This window comes from Phaethon aethereus (genome assembly GCF_964289735.1).
Source record: "Phaethon aethereus genome assembly, chromosome: 1".
Lineage (NCBI taxonomy): Eukaryota > Metazoa > Chordata > Aves > Phaethontiformes > Phaethontidae > Phaethon > Phaethon aethereus.
In genome coordinates this window covers 35,582,902-35,588,901 of record NC_138575.1, presented here as the reverse complement: position 1 = coordinate 35,588,901, position 6,000 = coordinate 35,582,902, and positions in this window count along the sequence as shown.

Below are 6,000 nucleotides of genomic sequence, written 5' to 3'. Positions count from 1 at the left end.
GAGGTTTTGAATACTCTTTTGTTTGCACAAAGAGCAAATGCATCTACCCATTAAGACAGAAAATAAACTAAAGATGCCAGTAAATGCAACAACAGTGCTGTTGCTATTAATATATTTCTCTTTGTCTGTAGACTATGACTGACTGTAGTCAGTCCTTCTATTTGTCTGTAGACTATAATAAGTATTTCTTTCATTAGATTCACTATTCAGCTCTGTATTTTTTTCTCCCTAGAATGTAACTTTACTAGGACTCATGCTGTAATACGTTTTATCAGAAAATGACCTGTTCAAGCCAGCTGAAGAAGTCAAAGATAGGTTGAAAAAGAGCACAGAAGGAAAGCCAGCAAGTGCCAGCAAATGTGCTGAAATCTTTGTACATAACATACTTGTCTCCATTTTAGGGGAATTTCTCAAAGAAATAGTTCAGATTTGGGCTTGGCAGATGTTACCATTAGTGGAAAGGAGGAGATAAAACATGGCTAAGATCTACAGAGGTAAGTGATAAGCTCCAATCCTGTTCCAGCTTTGATTCTGTTCCCTTTGCCTGAAACACAATTGTCCCTCAAATCCCCTAAGGCAGACCCTTGTGTATAGCAAATTTCAGCTGTGGAAGATTTAAGTTAAATTCTCACCACTCTTCCAAGTTATTATCAAAACCTCCATCAAGAATATTTAGACAAAAAAATAATGTCTTTGCAGAAGCCCAGCCACAGGGCCTCTTACAGGCTGCAGGCTTCACAGCCATGCTGCAAGTTCCCCATCAGCAGGACGGAACATCACTCAGGTCTGACCACAATAGAGCACCCTCTACTGCTCCACATCTGCTTTTTTAGGAAGACAATGTCTGCCCCAAATCTTACAATTGCTCTGGTTTTGTTTTGCTTTGTTTTTGAGATCAGTGAACTTCAGAGAAATATAAAGGTAACCTCCAAATACTAACATAGCCTAAGCTTATATTCAAAATGGGGGTGCTCTTCTGCAAGAAAATGGGACGTTTCATGCTGTCCCCTGTCCCAGCTCCATTTCTGCTCACAAAACAGCCTCCAAGGGACAGTGTCCGTCACATCCAAGCCCTGCCTCCAGCCAAAAGAGTGAATGAAGGCCATCCCCTGAGCCAACTGGAGGGGGACAATGGCAGAGTGGAAAAATCTGAACCAAAGGTATTTTTAAACTTTATCATCAGGGGTGTTAAAACACTGTACTTAATGCTAGCTGTTGTCAAGATTAACTATAGTATCGTGGGAAAAAAGGGCTAAAGTCACGTAATAATTATGTGCACTTTGATGTTTATTAAGAACAGCTACTCTTGTAAAATTATAATGCTGCATTCACAGATTAGAGCTTAAGTTCCATCAGCACTTTTGTTGTAATATTTAGTGAGATTAGTCATTTTGTTAATGAAACATACAACTGGATCATGCTTTTTAAAAATGATTTACATACAAATGTTTTAACTTACAAGTATATGACTGAGTTGATGTAATATATGTGTTAAATCCATCCACAACCATGACCCTCACTCTTGTGTACAGGGGTGCATGTAAACACATATTTTAGCTTTTGGCCACATTTTAGTTTTTGGCAGATAAGCGTGCTTCTACTTTTATGTAAGGCTCTATGTTTACAGGAGGTGAAAATCCCACTTTACTTGGAAATGACAGCAAGTATCAAAAAATAATTTCATCCACCATGGCTGGACTGGGCAAATTTGCAGAAGGTGGCTTATATTGTGTATGTATGAGAGAGAAAACAAAGAGGGAGATGCATGAAGAAAGAGTATCCTTCCATAAATTCTCATCAATACAAAGATACATCTAGAGAAGGGGGCAAAAATAACCATTCCTTCAGTCTGCTTCCCCTGGACCAGAAGCTACAATGACTAGGTAACTTAGTTTTGCTTGGTACATAGGAACGCCTGCTGTCATCATAGATGGGTGTTTTCCAAGTTTTTGAATATTCATTACACAACATCTTGGAGAGGCAGAAGTTGTTGTTATTATTCTTTTCTGGACAGAGACTGAAGCAGAGCAAAAGAAAGGGCCTAATCTGAATGAATAAATAAATAAATAGGCACTTAGAGCAATTTAGGAGAAATTTCAGTGTGCAAGTTCAAGCAAGTGATCCATAAGATAGATCTCCACCCAGCTGCCTAAGCTGCGGGGTGTCCAAGTTCTCATGAGCCAAATGAGGCTCAGGCTCTTGTGCACTTTTCTGAGCACCTCCAAACTCTGCTTGTAGACTGGGTTAAGCCAAGCCCAAAACACAGTAGTTGTGAGCACAGGACAGGACACCAAGTTCAGTCACCTTCCCAATCTTGCCAGGTTACAGAACCAGCACTGTCACCTATCACCTCTTGCCTTAACAATTGGACTACTGGGAAGAGAAAGTCAGCGACGAATTCACACTTTGGAGCCGGCTGCTGTATTGAAAAGAGGAATACAATATTCAGAGCAAGCGTAAGGCCAAAGAAGAGGACAGCAGTCCAGTTCATGCTCCTGTGCCCTGTTCTGGTTAATACAAGATGTATAAATGATAAATTTAAGAAGTTGTATCTGAGATGAACAGTTAGTTCCACTGCTCTGGACTGTTCTCCAGACCTAGCTTTTTTACGCTGAGTTCACATATCTATACCAACATCTGCTTGCAGCACAGTCATAACATTTAGAAAATAAATGAATGGGAATGCATGGCTAAGGGTAGCTCTGGTGAAGTAGATGGAAGAAAACAGAAGAGTGGCTAACATCTATGCAATACCCAGTCTGAAGTTCACACCCGTTGAGAAAATTGTATTCTGCAAGGTAGCCAGAGTGCAGGGTAGTGCAGGATTACAATTAATTTTACTGTTTTGTAAACAACAGTGACAAGGAAAAGCAAATGTTTTCTAATCATTACAGGCAAAACTTTTCAATCTTCTAAAAAATAGTACTAGAGACTGACAAAAAGAGGATTTCAGTTTTGTCTTTGACACTTGTTCACAATTAATGGCATCTTTATTGGTCACTTTAGTGGAGCAGGAAGTCAGGCATCAAATCTGATTACATATCCAGCCTGGAATTAATGCCTCTGCAAGACACAATAGACAGAGCAATGGGGTAACACAAAGCAAATTGTCTGTCATACCTCACCCATCACAGTGGAAATTTTATTGTTTAGAGCTGCCAGTTTGTAAGTACCACATTCAGGGTACATCTTCATTTTTTTTAAAAATCCCAGTCCCAAAGGTCATCCAGCTACACTGACAGATGAGCACTGTTTACATTCCTCCAGCAGAATGAGATAATACAAGAATGTCAAAAATTCAACCAAATCTGCTGAAGAAAATTCTCTCCTTTGCAAAACATCTCAATTCTGAGCAATGGGATTTTCCACAACTGTAGAGTGCCATTTTCCAATTTCCGCACTTTCAAGTGATCTATTGGCTTGTCTTGCACAACTATAAACACAGCGGTACGTTTTTTAAATGACATCCTTTTAGCCGGATACTTTGTTAATCTCCTATTCAGTTTCCTGGGCAGCAACTCTGAAGAATAATAGTTGAGTTGGAAAAGCACTTCATTTTGACATGAAAGACTCGTGATACTTTTCCAACTGAATGAAGAGAGTGACTACAGTAGTTTTCTCACAATACAGTACCGTGCTTTAAAAAAACACACACACACACCCCATTTTCCCTTCTACCCTCATCACTTCAGCTTGTACTTCAAAAGAATGTTCATATTATTATACAATGTGTTGATATTCTGGTTTAAATCATAAATGTTTGGGAACAAAGAGTCCCAGCAAGAACGATGCTCCAAAAGGCAACAGTTAATTTCAATTTCTGATACAGCTTCAATACAAGCATTTCTATACGAGGTATTTCTTTGTTTTTGTTTCTTTTTTTTTAATAAGATAATATTAAAAGCTGGCAAAACAGAACAAGGATGAACAATTATTTCTTTAGATTAATAAAATCTTACATAAGAGGCAAATCCTGCCCTTGCTGCTTTGACTTCAATGGAAGTCAGATCTAGCATTTGATGTACATCCTATGCTCTGGGCACAAGAGCGCAAAAATTGAAATACACAATCCAAAACAATATTAAGGACTGCCTATCCCACATCACAGATGAATATCTACCAGCCTACACAAGAACAATTAAATCTGAATTCCTAAATGGAGATCAGATGGCACAGGAGATTACAAACATAATATGGGTCATTTCGTCTCGAGTTTACTGTTTTACATACAGTCCGAGCAAGTATAGAACAAAAAAGTCATTAGCAGCAGACATCTGCTAGTAGATAAATGAGCTGATCTCAATCCAGCTTTTTCTGGACACACAGATAAATTGGACAGAAGAGAGGTGAGGAAGAGAAGTGGCGGAGGAAGCACCAGAAAATGTATGCAGCTAGAAACCTTCCAGCCTCTCTGAGAGAAGCCTAGCACTGCCCCATCTCTTGATCCTTAGTGGCCCCACCAGAAGTTGACAGGCAAAATACCACAAGAACGACAGCAGCACTTTATTGGGAATTCCAGTCTTCAATGCTTTAAGCGCTTTTTACAAGCAAGTCTATCTTTAGAAAAGGATTTGAAAGTTACAGAATAAATAGCTTTCCTATATTAGAAGGAAGCTAGAAATTATTCTGTTTAAGTGCACATGTTGTTTCACAAGAAGACAGGCTTTTCAGACACTTCATCAGGACTGTCATTGCACGTCATGGCACTGATTCACATTTAAAGGGGGAAAGGAAGGATTTTGCTCTCTAATTCTGGGCTCTACCGTAAATAGGCATGACTTAGGTGAGAGCCAGATTGCAACTTTCATTGCTAGGCCAGGGAGCTACAGGCAAGAACAAAAGACTTGTGACGTGCTGGGGAAGACAGATACTCCTCGAGCAAGTCAGAATTAGTAAGTGTTTCTTCAGTAAGCCTCTTTCCTGGCAATGTGGATGAACACTTTCAGTGAAAATGAAGTAATGCACACACATACAGGAGGATATGGCAATACACAACTAAAAGCAACAGACCTCACTGACAGCTAATACCATGAACCCTAAAACCAAGAAAAGTCTATGGAAGAATGAGATGCTCCGTATTACAAGCTCCTTTTCCTTTCTTTCACTCGCATTTTTTAAACATTCATGAAATTATGACTAGGTTACTAGATTATCTTTAAATCTCAGAGATTAGGCAAAGAATACAATCTATAGTTAATTTGCAAAGTATTCATTTTGCCTTTTCCCAAAAAATATCATCCAGGTAATCAAAGCCAGACAGCATGCCTGTAAAGTCCAGGCAGAACCAAACTTAGGAACAGCAAAGAGTTAACATCAGCCAATAGCAACTCATTTCCATTTTAGGAATAATTATTTGAACTAAAAATTCAGGCGATTTCTGAAATGTGAAAACATCAGTTTGAGAACCTCAGTATAAGTTAAGTCATCCTAATATATACAAAGAATGAATAAAATTACTCCACAAATAAGCCAAATACTCTTTATTGGTTACAAACACTTAGTTCCATTCCAATTCTTAAACAAGGAAAACAGATCCAGAGCTTGGAGGAGAAGTTACAAATATGGTTTAGGTTCCTTGAAATATTGTTCTTAAAGAGAGGATGCAGAAACATTATGACTGAAAAGTTAGAGTTTATTGTTCAGTTTAATTAGAGTTTAGGTTGATGAAATGCATACAGGTAAGAAAGATGTAAACTAAATGAGATAATCAAAATTCATGCATAACAGATTTTTACTGCTATATTCTTCATCCATCCGGTTTAATGAACTGTTGATCATGTTCCACAGACATGGAAAGGTTCTTCAGGGACAGAGCACAGGATATTGACACTTCTTATTAAATAATGCCATCGACTTCTGGGGATATTTTTAAAGTAATAAGAACCACCATTTTTTTATACCTGGAACATGTTAGAATTACAAACTATTCCTCCACTCCAGGCCAAGGGAAAGCATCAGACATAATACATGTTGTGGTGGGTACTCTTACACTTTGTTACA